This window comes from Bidens hawaiensis, unplaced genomic scaffold (genome assembly GCF_021521415.1).
Source record: "Bidens hawaiensis isolate Kalapana, Puna unplaced genomic scaffold, B.hawaiensis_p1.1 tig00036184_1, whole genome shotgun sequence".
NCBI classification, from domain to species: domain Eukaryota; kingdom Viridiplantae; phylum Streptophyta; class Magnoliopsida; order Asterales; family Asteraceae; genus Bidens; species Bidens hawaiensis.
Window position 1 is genome coordinate 136,752 of NW_027496304.1, and position 8,456 is coordinate 145,207.

Consider the following 8,456-nt stretch of genomic DNA (forward strand, 5'->3'; position numbering starts at 1 on the left):
ATATATTAGAACCCGTTTCATGCTTGTTGTCGTTCCTATGTGACGGTTTGGATATCCTAATATCTATCAACCACACATTACATAAAGTAAAACAAACAACCAAGCATACATATGCAAAATATAGTCATAACCGAGAACCGCTAAGTTTGACCATACTTGTTAGCCGAAACAAGTATAGGTCATAAGTCACACCTAAGGGACAAAACATGACACAAGGATGGAATGTTGACTCCCACTTGACCTTGCATCCAAATGCTTCAAGTATCCTTTCCAAGTTGTTGTGTTCTTGTTGGGCTTGTTAATGGGCTCCAAACTTCCAAAAGTCTTCTTGGGCCCAAGAGTGAAATTTATGGGCCTAATGGGCTTGAATCCCATGATGGGCCGGTGAGGCCCAACAAGCCCAAAATTTCGGTCCAAGGCCCAAATCCACCAATTCTTGCATCTTCAATTTTTACAAAATGTATCCTAATACATATTTTTCTAAAAAAAAGAAAATGCAACTAATCTATTTATTACAAACCAACTTATGAATAAATAAATTACACAAGCCTAAGATTATGAATTATTACAACCATATTGAATAATAAACATAATCAACACATCCAAGGTCTAGGTTTCGGTTATGACACATCCAAACATACCAAATGTTCTAAGCATGCAACCTAAGCAACCAATGCCCAAAATCACCAAATAAAATCGGCCCCCCCCCCCCCAAGAGGCTACGGCCCAAAATCTTTTTATTATTTTTTTTTATTTTCAACATCCAAATGTTAATAATGGTTTCCTAAGATCTTTCATGCATGTCAAGATCTTACAAATCCATGAGGGGTAAAATCCACCAAAATTTCGGACCCCTTTTCACCCATGAAAAAACCCGAAATCTATGAACACAAAAGAAGCATAAGTCCTTGTAACCGGCTCTTGATGCCATTGTTGGGTTTTATACAAGATTATCAAAGTTCAAGTTAACCATATTTAACTAGAAAACGCAACGGAAGCTTAGATTTTAAAACTTGTTATGAACATACCATTATGTTAAAACTAAAACCCAAAGAACAAGGATCAAAATTACAAGAACAATATGCTCACAAAATGTAAATAGTACCTTCTTCTACCTTTAGAAGAACAAGTGGATTGTTGAAGGGATGGTGGATGAATGACAAGCCTCCAAAGAAGAAGACCTCAAGAGTGTGATACCCCAAGCTATTTGTGACAACACCAAGTTGTTTTGCTAGGATTAGGAACACCAAAACAAGCTCAAAAAGCTCTCCTTTTTCCTGCTGCTGCTGCTGCCGTGAGTTTATGGAGAGGGAGAGAGAGAGTTTGAAGCTTGTAAAACACTTGATAAAGATGCCAAGAGTAGGACCAAAATGCATGTAATTTGTATGGAGAGTTTTTTAAAAAAAGATCACCTAACATGCAAAGGAAGCATGCAATTTAATTGGACCAAAAACCCCCACCCACATGGGGTGGCCGGTTATACTTATTATTATTATTATTATTTTTTTTTTTTTGTTTTGTTTTAACCATTTAAAACATCTCCATTCATTTTATAAAACTCATTTTTATAAAATGTTCATACATTTATATAATTATTTAACCAATTAAATAATTAATTTATATAAACAAATTATCCAGATAATTCATTTAAATCCTCAAGTGTGTTTGTTTAGATAACCAATTTTCTAAACACGTAGTGTTCGGTATTCGTTTAAATGATCAAATCATTAAAAGAATACATTTGGTGTCGTCTAGCTTGTTATTGGGTATGACCCGACTTGGATCAAACACAGTTAGCCACATTAGTATAAGTATGTGTCTCGGGCATACGTAATTCCAACACGATTTTATCAGAATGTGTTGATAGAACTATGTTTTACCAAGCATGTGTTTTAATGATGCTATCAGAATTATGTTTCAGAATGATTTTTATCAAGATTATGATGCAATACGATTTATCAAGTTACTAAAACTTGTGAACTCACTCAGTTTATACTGATTCAAATGTTTTACGTGTCTTTCAGGAGATAACTAGGTAACGCATGGAGTCACACTTAGAGCACCTCACGCTGAACATCTAAAACTAGCTTTTTGGAAGATTTTAGTTCTATCCCTTCGGTGCGCGTGGTTGTTCTCGCCGCGCAAAGGGATATGGCGTGGAAATCTTCAACAGTTTTTATACTTGGATGATCTTATGTAATTTTTAAACAATGTAATGTGTTTGTATTAAACATTTCATGCGCAATGAAAGTCTTATCTTGAATGTTTGCAATGGCCCGTGCTAAGTATCAATCCCCACTCGCGCGCGCCCGGCTGTTTCCGCCGTTCAGGGCCGGGTGTGACAGATTGGTATCAGAGCACTGGTTATAGCGAACTAGGAAAAGAAGTTTTAACCTAGACTATAACCGTTGGGGAATCGCATGAAATATTTTTTCAAAGAAAATATTTTCAAAAGAAACTATACACACACTTAGGAACACGGGTCACACAGTGTCTAGTGAATAAAGATAAAGAACATTATGTGCTCAGAGTAAATGCGCTAAGTTTAATATATTTTCGTTCTCTTTTAAAGCGAGAATGCCTCCAACTAGAGCCAAGGGAATCACCATGACACCCGAGGAACTCGCGGAAATAATCGCGCAGGCGATCGTGACACATGAGGCCAGCAAGGCCGAATCAAGTCAGGGTCGTCAGAACGAGACCCCAGAACCCGAATTAGGAGCCTTGGACAAAGGGTGCCCCTATAAGACATTTATGGCCTGTAGGCCTTGGCCATTCAAGGGTACCGAAGGGGCCATTGGGCTCTACAACTGGATTGACAAGATGGAGACAGTTCTCTCCATTAGCAGATGTAGTGAGAACCAGAAGGTCCTTTACGCGACCTGCATGTTCCAAGAAGCAGCTTCGTCTTGGTGGAAGCTTCAAGTGAAGACTTTGGGGCGAGAAGTTGCTCTTCACAAGACCTGGGAAGAACTGAAGGGAATGATGATGAGAAAGTTCTGCTCTCGCGCAGAAATCCAGAGTCTGCAGCAGGAATTCTGGAACCACACCATGGTAGGAACGGATATCGACGCCTACAACAACCGGTTCAACGAGCTTTGCCAGTTGGTACCAGACATGGCAAACACGGAGGAAAAGAAGATCGAGAGGTATATTTTTGGGTTACCTCCTGTTGTTAGGGTTCCGCTCAACGCCGCAGCGCCTCCAACCTTTGATGAGGCGGTAGCGAGGGCCATCACCCTTACAAGGGATACGGTCCGTGCGGGTATGTTGACTACGCGCGGAAGCGAGCAGCGAACCTCTGACTCCAAGAGGAAATGGAACTCTCACCACCGAGGGTCCGACTCCAAGCAGCCACCGTTCAAGAAGCAGGAAAGCGCAAGGGTTTACGCGATCCAAGCCGCGGAGCCATCAAGGAAAGGATACAGCGGGCCTTACCCATGGTGCAACAAATGCAAGTTTCACCACGAGGGTGAATGCGCGAGCGTCACGTGCGCCAAATGTAGCAGGCCAGGGCACAAGACGGTGAATTGCCGTGCTAAAGAAGCTGGAGCCAGTGACAACTGCTACGCATGCGGAAAGCCAGGGCATTTCAGTCGGGATTGCCCGCAAAGGGGAAACCAAGCTCGCGGGAGAGCTTTTGTGATCGGCGCGGGTGAAGCTAAAGAAGAGCCGAATGTGGTAACCGGTACGTTTTTGCTTAATGGCCATTTTGCATCTGTCTTATTTGATACTGGCGCTGACCTAAGTTTTATATCTGCTGAGTTTAAAAACTCCCTAGGCTTAGCAACCAGTAGGCTAGACACGCCTTATACTATAGAACTAGCCAATGGTAGGCAGTTATGCGCGAACGAAAGAACTGAACAATGTGTTATAGTCATGGGAGGTCACGGGTTCAATATTAACTTGTTACCAATAGACTTGGGAAGTTTTGACATTGTGGTAGGTATGGATTAGTTAGTCGAGAACCGCGCGGAAGTTATTTGCCATGAGAAGCAGGTTCGGATCCCACTGTTGAACGAAGAAACCTTGGTAATTCAAGGGGAAAGAAGGGGAGTTGCGACAAAACTGATTTCGTGCCTAAAGGCGCGCAAGTGCCTAAGGAAAGGGTGCTACGCCTTCCTGGCGCATGTAGTAGAGAAGAAAGGAGATGAGCGAAGAATTGAAGACTTACCGGTAGTGCGCGAATTTCCAGAAGTTTTTCCTGAAGATTTGCCCGGATTACCGCAGCCGCGACAAGTAGAATTTCGTATTGATTTAGTCCCAGGAGCTGCGCCAGTAGCTCGAGCGCCTTATCGATTAGCTCCATCTGAGATGCAAGAGCTATCCAATCAGTTACAGGAACTATTGGATAAGGGTTTCATACGCCCAAGCTTTTCACCTTGGGGAGCTCCAGTACTGTTTGTTAAGAAGAAGGATGGTTCCTTCCGGATGTGTATTGACTACAGGGAGCTGAACAAGCTGACAGTCAAGAATCGGTACCCCTTACCGAGGATTGACGACTTATTTGACCAGTTGCAGGGATCCAGTTATTATTCGAAGATAGATCTACGGTCAGGATACCACCAACTTAGGGTCCATGAGGAAGATGTGCCGAAAACAGCCTTCCGAACTAGATACGGCCATTATGAGTTCTTAGTGATGCCTTTCGGGCTAACTAATGCGCCGGCTGTGTTCATGGATCTGATGAACCGCGTGTGCAAACCATACTTGGACAAGTTTGTGATTGTGTTTATAGATGATATTCTGATTTACTCTCGGACCAAGGCCGAGCATGAGCAACACCTGAGATTGATTTTGGAATTGTTGAGGAAAGAAAAGTTGTATGCGAAGTTTTCCAAATGTGAGTTTTGGCTTAGAGAAGTTCACTTTCTCGGTCACGTTGTAAACGAGAAAGGAATACACGTTGATCCTTCCAAAGTCAAGGCCATCGAAAACTGGGAAGCGCCAAAAACCCCAACTGAGGTGAGGCAATTCCTAGGACTAGCTGGCTACTATCGACGCTTCATTGAGAACTTCTCCAAGATAGCTCTACCACTGACCGCGCTAACTCAGAAAGACAAGAAGTTTGTTTGGGGCGCAAATCAGGAAACAACATTTCAAATGTTAAAACAGAAGTTATGTAGTGCGCCAATTCTGTCTCTGCCCGAGGGGACGGATGACATCGTCGTTTACTGCGACGCTTCACATCAGGGACTCGGATGTGTCCTTATGCAGCGAGACAAAGTCATAGCGTATGCCTCGCGCCAACTCAAGACCAATGAAAAGAACTACACAACGCATGATCTGGAACTTGGAGCGGTTGTCTTCGCGCTAAAGATTTGGCGCCATTACCTCTATGGTACAAAGTGTATAATCTTTACGGATCACAAGAGCCTTCAACATATATTTGATCAAAAGGATTTAAACATGAGGCAACGAAGATGGGTGGAGTTGTTGAATGATTATGATTGTGAAATTAAGTACCACCCTGGAAAGGCGAATGTGGTAGCAGACGCGCTAAGTAGGAAGGAGCGAATAAAAACGCTACGAGTCAAGGCTCTAAGGTTGACCATTCACGCAGATCTCTCTACCCGCATCCGAGACGCTCAGCAAGAAGCCTTGAAACCAGAGTTTGTTAAAAACGAATGCCTTGGGGGTATGATTAAGAGTTTGGAACTTAAAGAGAACGGCAATCTATATTTCGCTAACCGCATATGGGTCCCTCTCAAGGGAGGATTGCGCGAGCAAGTATTAAACGAAGCTCACAAGACACGGTATTCCGTACATCCTGGCGCAGACAAGATGTACCAAGATGTTAAAACGCTGTATTGGTGGCCCAATCTTAAAGGCGCCATCGCGACGTATGTCAGTAAGTGCCTGACGTGTTCGAAGGTAAAGGCTGAATACCAGAAACCATCAGGGTTGCTTCAACAGCCAGAAATTCCCATGTGGAAGTGGGAACAAATCTCTATGGACTTCATCACCAAACTGCCAAGGACACCTGGGGGTTACGACACGATCTGGGTTATTGTGGATCGGCTAACTAAGTCAGCGCACTTCCTGCCGATCAAGGAAACCGATAAGATGGAAAAGTTAGCCCGATTGTATATTCGAGAAGTAGTTTCAAAGCATGGAGTCCCAGTGTCCATCATTTCTGATAGAGATAGTCGGTTCACCTCAAGATTTTGGAGATCGTTACAAGGGGCTTTAGGTACTCGTCTTGACATGAGTACGGCATATCATCCCCAAACAGATGGACAAAGCGAGCGAACAATCCAGACATTGGAAGATATGCTGCGCGCTTGCGCAATCAATTTCGGAGGTAGCTGGGATACTCACCTCCCATTGGTTGAATTTTCTTACAACAACAGTTATCACACAAGCCTCAAGGCTGCGCCGTTTGAAGCTTTGTATGGGCGCAAGTGTAGATCCCCACTGTGCTGGGCTGAAGTGGGTGACAAGCAAATGACTGGTCCAGAATTGATCCAAGAAACAACAGACAAGATTTTTCAGATACGGGATCGCCTTAAGACAGCGCGCGACAGACAGAAGAGCTACGCAGATGTGCGAAGGAAACCGTTGGAGTTTCAAGTAGGGGATAGAGTACTTTTGAAAGTCTCTCCATGGAAAGGAGTCCCCCGTTTCGGCAAGCGAGGAAAGTTGAATCAGCGCTACATTGGACCATTTGAGATCCTGGAGAGGATCGGTCCGGTTGCTTATAAACTCCGTTTACCCGCCGAACTCAGTGGAGTTCATGATACGTTCCATGTATCCAACCTCAAAAAGTGCTTAGCTGACGAAACGTTGATTTTGCCGTTGGAAGAGATTCACATCGACAAACAACTGCACTTCGTAGAAGAACCTATAGCAGTAACCGATTGGAAAGAACAAAAGTTACGCAGAAGCAGAATCAAGTTGGTAAAGGTTCAATGGAACTCGAGGCGTGGGCCTGAATTCACTTGGGAAAGAGAAGACCAGATGCGCATGAAATACCCACACCTCTTTCAGAGTATGGCTTCTGCCAGCAACGTCTCCTAAATTTCGGGACGAAATTCGCTTAACAGGGGGAGAATGTGACACCCGGTAAATTCCCAACCCCTTAAACCAAGTAATCAACCTAAATATTAGGTAATTATGTTATATGCGCCTTGCGCGAGCGCGCCATATTAGAATCAGCGCGTGCATTTGTTATGTGCGCCCTGCGCGAGCGTGCCATGTTAATCAGCGCGTGCATTTGTTATGTGCGCCCTGCGCGAGCGCGCCATGTTAGTCAGCGCGGGCATATTATGTGCGCCCTGCGCGAGCGCACCATGTTAAGAACCAGCGTGGGCATATGTTATATGCGCCATGCGCGAATGTTTTGGCTTTATGTTTTATGTTGTCTAATGGGTTGACCATCCCGCATGATGCTAAGGCGGGTGCATCCTAAATCGTTTATGCGCGTGCGGAAGGGAACTAACCTCCCCGCATGGCGGGAACATTGAGAGCTAGTTTGTCTGAAGCTCCAAGATGGAATTGACTTCAACATGACTGATCACTATGTTGAAATACCAAGACCACCTGGAGAATCTACAAATGAAACTCAATGTCCCTAACTGCGAGAAGGTTACGCACCTACCCGCAGCAAAGAAATGTCCTTCACGCAGAAAGCTATGCGCACAAAGTGATACGCACAGAACACTTAGTCTATTCTCCAGATGTAAGGAGATTACTCCCGCCCAAAAGGAAACAGTAGCGTGTTTCAGAGATTTTCCACTTTTTACTGTACACTGACAAAAGTACCTGAAAAAGCACACTGTAACATGAAAAGTCAACTGTCAGCCACCCTACTCCCACCAACCATAGACCTGCATGTCCTGACCAAATCAAATCAAAATCTTTTATCCACTACTCCACTTTTAAATAAATAATAATAATTTCCATACTTTATCATCATTACACCTAGATATGAAAAGATTACAATCCCCTAAAGCAAGGGATTGTGTTCCCTTGAGTTTGCCTATAAATATGTAACCTAAATTATCACCCAAACACACTTCAAACTTCTCTCTTAAGAACTACAAACTTGCACTAAACATCTCCCAAGCATCCGTTATTTTCAATTCCGTTCCAGTTACTAGGTAAGCCGAGATTATAAACTTGAGATCTACTTTCCAAACCTTATATTCTCCTATTTCTTATATACTTCTTGTTATTTAATCGTATTCTAGACCTTCAATTCAAAGGCCAACACCAAGAAAACCCGAATCTCGATTAATCCCTTAACAAGAACCACAGGTGAGTCTCACAGCCCCTATTCTCACTGCTTTCACTATTCCTAAACTGTTTTCGGGGCGAGGGACACGTACTTAAATAATGTTTTATCATGGTATACTTACAAGCTATGCAAGCGATTATGTGTTTAAAATTATGTTTCGTGATGAGCAATGCAAACGGTTATCTAAGATTTACGATGTATGTGCGCCAGAACTCGA